At 39.8% G+C, this 9,517-nt stretch overlaps 1 long non-coding RNA gene across 2 annotated transcripts; it reads left to right on the plus strand.

The window, feature by feature from the left end:
- The first annotated feature begins 3,594 nt into the window (after positions 1–3,594).
- On the plus strand, positions 3,595–9,296 carry LOC115947101 (uncharacterized). 2 transcript variants are annotated; one of them, XR_004081062.2, is made up of 3 exons: positions 3,595–4,874; positions 7,988–8,094; positions 9,150–9,296. It is a non-coding gene; the product is annotated as an uncharacterized lncRNA (long non-coding RNA). The 2 variants fall into 2 exon arrangements; XR_004081063.2 differs by having other exon boundaries at positions 7,991–8,094.
- Positions 9,297–9,517: the final 221 nt, after the last annotated feature.

Below are 9,517 nucleotides of genomic sequence, written 5' to 3' on the forward strand. Positions count from 1 at the left end.
TTATGCTAGCGTCTCCCACCCATTTGCTGTGTATGATCTGACTGAATGCATAGGGACCCCCAATGTGTATGTGGATTTCCTGTAAGATGAGATGTGTAAAGGTCAACTGTAGCAATAACGAGCATAAAGGCCCAAATTCAAGCCTGTTCAAGTTCAATGCAAAGATTGTTGACACCAATGAGATTTGATCAAAAGCTTTAGGGGTGCCTCTGTGAAGTCATGATAGTGTGGTGGATTAAGTAGACAGTCTCACTGAGGCAAATTTATCACAGGATCAGGTTATTAAGTGAGACAAAGGGTTAAACTCCTTCCCTTTGAATATTTGTGGCAGTGTTGCAGCATTTCTGTTTATATCTATTTTTGTCTGGCTTTCAAAAACTATAGTTATGAAAATATGAGTATGTGCTCTAAGCCACAAAAAGTTGAACTTTATTTTATTATCTGACAGTTAAGCCTGCAAAAACTTGAATCTGGAAACATTAAACTCACTCATCCTTCAATACAGTTAGTTCAATTTTCCTGTCAAACTGAAACACTTACTTTCCTTGGAGAGTTAAACATCCTTTTTTTTTTTTTACCCTTGACTTTTATTTTAAAAAAAGACAAGACACTGTTCTCTTTCTGTGTTTTTTGGGAAAATGCATTAATGCCAATTAAATTACAATTTTAACTCACAGATGTCTTTCAGTTCTAGTGAAGTAGGTAATATAGAAAACACTCCACACAGTTGAGTTGTCTTGAATTTTGAATTGTGAGTAGAACCTGTTTATATTACTCTTAATATCTTGTCTATATGCCACCTTTGGGTGAAAATGAGCTAAATGTAAATTGCATCAATCTCTAGTTTTTCCAATTCTTTTGCAAACAAAATTATACAATGTTTCATGATAACACTAAAGACACATTCCGGACAATTTTAATCACAATTTTAGCCTTCTGTTCTGGTTTATAAACAGCTTTTCTAGACTCCCCAAATGCAAGATATATATATATATGTATATGTAAATGTCACATTTAGCAACAGATTGTGCACATTGGCTGGGCCAGACACATACATAACATTTATCTATTGGCTTGAATCCAAGAGCTCACTTAAATTACTCATGTGCTTATGACTGAATAAATGTTTAGTGGATTGGAGCCTAGAAAGGGAAGGTTTTTTCTTTCCCCAGTCCTAAACTTGCAATGCTTGCCTAGCTGTTATAGCTCTGAAAGTTGTGTCATGAAATGCAATTTACCTTGTAATTCCTTTCTCTTTTTTTCAATGGAGTAGGACAAAGAGAGTGTAAAAAGAATAAGATGGCACAGGGAATTAAGATTACTATATTATTTATTAAAAATACGGTTCAGCTGGTTAGGTGACATTTTTGTCAGGTTAAAGAAAAAAGGGAAAAAAAGACAAAAAAAGAGAAAGGTTCTGGTCAGGTTCTCCCAGCTTCCCTACATATAACTCACATAATGCAACATGAAGAATTGCAGGGTAACATGGTTTGAATCCTCCAGTTTACTCCATCCTTCTATGTGCAACCACTAGAAAGCATCGAGTTGCAAGAGGATTTCTGAAGAAGTGGTTGCTCAGCATGTATTAAGTGTATTTTAATTTTAAGCCAGTAAAATGAAACCTAGGAACAATTAGTGGAGTCTCCTACATCTTTCTCAATCACAGCTTTCTTTCTTTCTCCCCTACAGATTTCTTTCTACACATTTTCACCCTTTTTCTCCAAATTTACCAAACAATATAGACATATTTTATTCTGTCAAAGGGATGCAAAAAAATTAGAGGCTAACCAGGTACCTTGTTATATGAAAGTTCCTGTTACACATTGGTTTTGAGGCAGAGACGACTATGCCCATTGTTGTCTTAGAGAGCTACCAGGGCTGGAATGCTCCCCAAACACCTTCGCTTCTAAACAGGAATGGATTCTAAATGCCATGTCAATGTGTGAGAACAAGATGTGAAGCTAGAGTGAAGAAACAGTATGACCCTTCCACTGGCAGATCACATGAGTTCAACAAAATGGAAACAAATGAAAGTCAATGATGGGCATTGTGCACTAACCGTTCTCAGCTGAAGAGGGACGGAATTTCCTGATGTGTTTTTACTCAGGGTGACCTTGGGTTAAAGGCCAGATGACCAGCTGAGAGCCCTTCTAGGGTCCTTTCTCTCTCAGGGTTAAAGTATCTCAGTAACACAGCCTGCCATTTCATGTAATTTCCCTTCTTTTTTTTGGTGAAAGTAAATTATGTACATGTGGATGAAACCTATAATTCCTTCCCATTTCTGTAGCCATGTTGATGGTTTCCATAACAACTTGCCTGGAGTTGGGAAGAGGCTCACTGACTGTGAGAGGGAGAAAGCAGAGAGGTGATAGGGCTTATCAGCATGAATGTGGCTACAATGCCAACAGGAATGTCAGCATATATTTTTTAAAGTCATATACATATTTTGTTTTAATTTTTTTTATACTGTCACAGTCATCTCTGTTGCCTGAAACACAGTGCATTAAATACTCCTTACTCTTCTTAGACTTTCAATTCTCCCTTTTTCTGTCTAGTCTGCAGTGTATGAAGACTTCTCATCCCCTTTCATAGAATCATAGAACCATAGAATAGGGTTGGAAAGGACCTTAAGATCATCTAGTTCCAACCCCCCTGCCATGGGCAGGGACACCTCACACTAAACCATATCACCCAAGGCTTCATCCAACCTGGCCTTGGTTGTTGCTCATGTTCAGGGGGATGCTGCTCCACCAGCACTAGGCCCCAGAGTGTCCTGGTGCCCCTTCCTCTTCTTTTCCTGAGCAAGCTCTGAGGGCTTCTGTGAGGTGGTACTCCATCAAAATAGTTTAAACAACTGATGACATGAGTGCACCAGTATTTGGAGGTTTGGCTGTACTTAATGGTAGTTGTTGCTTTTGTCAATAAAATTCAGGTAAAGCAATCAGAGGATGAACAGCAAAGTGCTCTGAGGTGCAAGCCAGAGCACTGGCTTGCACTAGTTTGACAAGTACTATGAGTGTACATAACTGAGATGGCAGAAAATGTTTGTCACAAACAGTATGGTTTTAATTCTGCTGTCCAACTTCATTCATGCTGATGAGTCACTGAACTAAAATATAATGTTTCAAAGGCAGGAATTCAAACACATGACTCCTTAAAGAAGAGGAGAAAACACTTCTACGAGTAACTAGGTAACTTATTCCTCCACTGTGGTCTCCAGCCTTGTTTAGGAAAAAGAACCAATTCCAAACAGTGATCGTTTGGCATTTCTGATACACAAGCCTTCCTTTTCTGTATAAATTTTGGTTATAAGGGCTTATTTTTCCCTTCTGCTTATACTAACTGTATTTCAATGTTATCCATTTTGAACTTGGACCTGATGGACTTTGTGTCTCTATTTTAGGTGGAAACTGTAGGTCAAAAGCACTAATGAAGCTTTCAAAAAGGTTAGATTTTCTAACTAGGAAAACCAAACTAGAAAAAAAAGAAAACAAAATCCTCCCTAGAAGTAACTTTGAGTAATGCCAATTTTTTTTTTTTTTTGTCATGAAGAAGCAGTTGCTGAGCTTCCAGTAACCTAGTAATCTTGAAAAATTAGGTAAGTGAAGAGCTTTTGAGTGTTAGATTCATATCTTGCAGAACTAGACCTGCACGACTTCATGAACAAGTTGAAAATGCTCTTCTGAGTGGAGAAAGTGACTGATTTTGCTCATTTGCCTTGTTTGCAAGACTGGTATTTCAGGGTGGACATTATGATATAATGTAGCCTGTACCTCTGGTAAGGTAAAAAGCTGTTCTTAGAGACTAATTACTATATCTCAGTCTCAGAACTCGTCAGTGGTGCTGGCTGTGCTACAAGAGAAACCTTAATATCAGCTGTAGTCTCCACAATGCAACAAAATGAATTATAGGATATATGCTCCTAGCTAAAGGTATGGTTTGAATGTGATATGCCAAGATCCTTTAAAGATATTTCTGTCCTCTTGAATTCACCATGAACTTACACTATTAAGGAACCTCACAAATGGCACTCCTCATTAACTCTACAATGTTTAAATTGTCTATTTAACAATTTTGTTCTCAGAACCTGAAACTGATACATCGCTGTTAAGAGATTATTTTCTACTTACACTAATTGAGATGCTGCAAAAGACTCAGGTAGGATTGTGAAGGGAAGACTCTAAAGGCAGCACAGCAGCTTGAAAGAAGGTGGGTTTTTTTTTTCTTTTAATCCTATTTTGATATTAAAATTGGGCTGTGAAAATTTGTTCTAAATTCTAGAGGGTCAGAATTTAAAGTGAGAAAGTAAATCAATGTGGACATAGTGGGATGTTTTACTTCCAAAGAAGTAAAATCTTATAAAAACCAAAATGGAAGGCATAAAATTACTTATCAGTACTTTAGATAAGTAATTACCTATAAATCCATCTAATTTGAATTAACAAGAATATGGAGATCTGCTTTATCAAGATCTACATCCATAATAGAAATTTATTTTAAACCTACATTCTAACAAATAGGTGTTGTAGAAAAACTCTTGAAGGTATTTTAACTAACATTTTTCCCATTTTCTGATCTTCTGGTTGTTCATCATTGGTGAGACAGTTTTGAATTCAATTGCTGAAGTTGATAAGTATTTGAGACAAAAGCAATTATCAGTTTTCCTTCAATGCAAATAATCTTTCTTTTTCCTTTTCAGGTTTTGGCTTTGTGAGCTTGAAAATCTGCAGTTTTGATTCACAGCAAAGAAAATTGAAGTTGGAAGTTTGCACATGAACCATAACAGTGCTGGTGATTTAAAGGACATCTGTCTTGGGACAATACACCTTGATGACTGACTCCAAATGACTGTCCCCATCAGAAAATTTTCAGAGGTATAATTAATTCTTTTAGCCTCACACTTATAGAAACGTTGCTTTATTGGAGCTGGTTTGTTTCATAACGAAACTTGTTTGCCTTCACTAGAATGAGACACTTGAACCTTTTCCTAGAGAGAATGATTGCATTAATGCAATCAACACAGCTGAAGCTTCTACTGAACTATCAACCTCCATGCCACATAAAAAACCTTACTTCCACATCCTGATTCTATTGTTACTTGTTCCCCTTCTATCTCTATGAAAACCAGGTGAAAAATACAACAACTTTATAAACTTCGGGCTAGCTGGTAGGGGTTCTCACAGATGCTGTTGCAAGAAAAGGTAGTATCCTGGACAGTGCACTAGCTCAGCTCCACTTTCTGAAGTGCAAGGGTCTGTACTGTGAAGGTGCAGTTCTTCTGGAGGTTAGTCTGACAAGCCTCTGATGTTAAACTGTTTCTGTGCCTGATATACTATAGGATCAAGTCTTCATCTTTGCTTAGAAAGCTTGGAAAGCTTAAGATAGCTTTCTGCTTTTCACCTGCATCCAACAATGTGATGGGGTTTTTATTTCCAATGAAGTGTTAGACAATCTAGCTTACACACATTGACATTAATTTAAACATTACAGTGTTGTTTAAACAAAGCAGTTGGATCAATCTGGAATTCATGGGGTTTTTATTTGCTCTCTTGTCACTTTGCTGAAATTTTCAGGCTTACAATAAGCCAGTTTGGGATTGATATATTTTGGTATTCTTTTTTTTTAATTGATTAGTTTTGAAGAGGAAGAACGTATTTTAATCTGACGCTGTTTTTCTTGGAGGCTGCGATCTCACCCAAATGCTGCCTGTGGTCAATGGCCAAAGGTTATTGCATGAGGAAGAATTGTTTCAGACAAAATATTGTGCAGAGCTAGAGGAACCTTTTAGACTACAAGTTCTGGTTTTGCTTGTTTTGAGGGGCATCACTTTTCTTCATCTCCCTTTTGGGGAGTTTGTGCCTGTTGTTTAGGGACAAGTTCTTAGACTAGCAAATAGTGGGAGAGGTGAAACTCTGCCACTTGAAGACAGTGATGAAACTCCTAGTAACGTACAAAGACACCAACTTCTTTCTCAAATGTTTATCACAGTGACACCTTACATATTCTGCATAGCAAGTGAAAACGCAGGACTTTTTTTTTTTCTTGCGTACTTCTCACCAGTGAAGAGGAGAAATCAGTGAACAAATAAGGACATTGGTGAAAGAGTAATTTTTATAGCTCAACAGAAAATTTTGGAATCATAGAAACATAGAATAGTTAGGGTTGGAAAGGACCTTAAGATCATCTAGTTCCAACCCCCCTGCCATGGGCAGGGACACCTCACACTAAACCATGTCACCCAAGGCTTCATCCAACCTGGCCTTGAACACTGCCAGGGATGGAGCATTCACAACCTCCCTGGGCAACCCATTCCAGTACCTCACCACCCTCACAGTAAAGAATTTCTTCCTTATAGCTAATATAAACCTCTCCTGTTTAAGTTTTAACCTGTTATCCCTTGTCCTATCACTACAGTACCTAATGAACAGTCCCTCCCCAGAATCCCTATAGGCTCCCTTCAGATACTGGAAGACTGCTTTGAGGTCTCCATGCAGCCTTCTCTTCTCCAGGTTGAACAGCCCCAACTTTCTCTGCCTGTCTTTATATGGGAGGTGTTCCAGTCCCCTGATCATCCTTGTGGCCCTCCTCTGGACTTGTTCCAACAGTTCCATGTCCTTTTTATGTTGAGGACACCAGAACTGCACACAATACTCCAAGTGAGGTCTGACGAGAGCAGAGTAGAGGGGCAGGATCACCTCCTTTGAGCTGCTGGTCACGCTCCTTTTGATGCAGCTCAGGATACGGTTGGCTTTCTGGGCTGTGAGTGCACACTGAAGCCAGATAATGTTCATCTTCTCATTGACTAACACCCCCAAGTCCTTCTCCACAGGGCTGCTCTGAATCTCTTCTCTGCCCAACCTGTAGCTGTGCCTGGGATTGCTCTGACCCAGGTGTAGGACCTTGCACTTGTCATGATTAAACTTCATGAGGTTGGCATCAGCCCACCTCACAAGTGTGTCAAGGTCCCTCTGGATGGCATTCTTTCCCTCCAGCGTATCAACCAAACCACACAGCTTGGTGTCATCAGCAAACCTGCTGAAGACGCACTCAATCCCACTGTCCATGTCAGTGACAAAGATGTTAAACAAGATCGGTCCCAACACCGATCCCTGAGGGACACCACGCTTTACTGGTCTCCAGTTGGACATAGAGCCATTGACCACAACTCTTTGCGTGTGGCCATCCAGCCAGTTCTTTGTCCACTGAGTGGTCTACCTGTCAAACTGATGCCCCATCGTAGAAGGCCACCAAATTGGTCACTCAGGATTTCCCTTTGGTGAAGCCATGCTGGATGTCACCAAGCACCTTGTTGTTTTTCATGTGCCTTAGCATGCCTTCCAGGAGAATCTGCTCCAAGATTTTGTCCGGCACAGAGGTGAGACTGACTAGTCTGTAATTCCCTGGGTCATCCATTTTCCCCTTCTTGAAAATGGGGGTTATATTTCCCTTTTTCCAGTCATCAGGAACTTCACCTGACTGCCATGATTTTTCAAAGATGATGGAGAGTGGCTTTGCAACTTCATTCGCCAGCTCCTTCAGGACCCGTGGATGGATTTCATCAGGTCCCATGGACTTGTGTACGTTCAGGTTCTTAAGATGGTCTCTAACCAGATCCCCACCTACAGTCTCATAGTCCCTGTGTCTTCCTTCCAAGACTTAGGTGGTGCGGTCAGAGCCTTTGCCATTGAAGACCGAGGCAAAGAAGTCATTTAGAACCTCAGCCTTCTCTAAATCCTGTGTAGCCAGTTCTCCCAAAAGCGTCTGGAGGGGGCGTACATTGTCCCTACTCTGTTTTTTATCTACTACATGCCTATAGAATCCCTTCCTGTTATCCTTAACATCCCTTGCCAAGTTTAATTCTAACTGGGCCTTAGCTTTCCTAACTTGGTCCCTAACTTCCCGGACAACATTCCTATAGTCAGCCCAAGCCACCTGTCCTTGTTCCCACCTTTTATAAGCCTTTTTTTTTCCTGTGATTTTTTCTCAGCAGACCATGGAAAATAGATGAAATGCTGAAGCTGCAGAAGGAGTCTCACAGGATACATGCCCAGGTGTGACTGAAGAGGAGAGCAGCACCCTGCCACCAGGACCTGGGTAAGGCTTCTTAATGTGCATTTATGATTGCTCTGAAATGCAAAGCCCATTTTTTAACGTGATTTCACAAATACAGCTGTGCTTCCAGACATCACCCCTGGTAGTTTTTACTATTAGAATGAAAGCTCCCTTTGGTGCCTTTGTTCTTGGTAGCTGACATTTGTTGCCTGACAAAGAACAGGCTGCTAATTTGTTTTTGAGGATATATTTTTCCACTTCTATGTTAGAATATCTGTCAAAATGGAGTGTTTGCCTTATGAAAGTACAGCCAAAAATATGCCTGGGATCTTAATACCTGAGAGCATTTGTGTGTGGAAGTGGGAGGAACAGAAGTGTCGCTGCACTTTATAAACCCCCAAAATAGCATTCACATTTGATTCTTCTGGGCACCAAGTCTTTTAACCACCTCCATTGTCTCCAGTGAACTTGCATCCTTGCTGCGCTTCTGCCACACCATCACTGTGCTGGAGCAAAGCATCCTCCTCTGCTGTGTGAGGGATCCTGCTTTCTCCTGGCCTCAAGACATCACCAGGCTTCTCCCAGGGCTCCATGACATGTATATGCAACTCTATCCCACTCCCCATGTTGCTGGAGTCTGCCTCTCAGCACTGTTTGTTACTCCTTTGGCAGCACAGTCTCCACTTCACTCAGTATCATTATTTCTGGTACATTGGTAAAGAATGGGGTTCTCTGTGGGTTAGAGGCATCCATTACAATGCTGCACTGTGGGCTGCTTCATTTATTGTCTTGGTAATTCTTCTGTAATTAATGGGGTGAGACAGAGATTGCACTTCACGCAATTTCAACTCCCATTAGTGCTGAACATTAGAGAGATGAAGCTGCACCCTATATGTGTGCATAAAAGATTTCCTGTGCTTATGCTGTTATTTCTTCATCATGATAGCTTTTTATTAGAACTAAGTCCAACAGCAGAAATAAGTTATCATCTTTTGGATGAAATAATCCTTATGGAAAAGAATATTTTTCTTTTCATGATGGATTCGTTGATGCTGTATGAAAAAGCAAAATCAAAAATAAGCATGTCTATTTTATAGGCAGAGTTAGCCCTCTGGATTATGGTAATGTTAACAAGCAGGACTTTGAAAGATTATCAGGTCCATGGAAGGAAAAGAGAATAAACTTGAAATGTGGAGCAACAACAAATGTGAAATAGAAGATAACCCTTGATGAGAGCTCAGAGGTTACTGTAAGTGAAATTCAGTTGCTAAAAAGTTATAGATCAATGTAATAAATATAAAAACTTGTTTTTTAACTACTGGCATAACTCCCACAGAAGCCAATGTCCTTTTCATTTAAAACAAGGGTGTTATTTTCAGGTCTTTTTTTTTTGTATTTGGATAATCTTTTTTTGAGATGGTGTGTTATTATGGGACTGAGTGGACTACTGGCTAAATATGTAGGC

The sequence above is a fragment of the Melopsittacus undulatus genome, chromosome 1 (genome assembly GCF_012275295.1).
Source record: "Melopsittacus undulatus isolate bMelUnd1 chromosome 1, bMelUnd1.mat.Z, whole genome shotgun sequence".
Classification (NCBI taxonomy): Eukaryota; Metazoa; Chordata; class Aves; order Psittaciformes; family Psittaculidae; genus Melopsittacus; species Melopsittacus undulatus.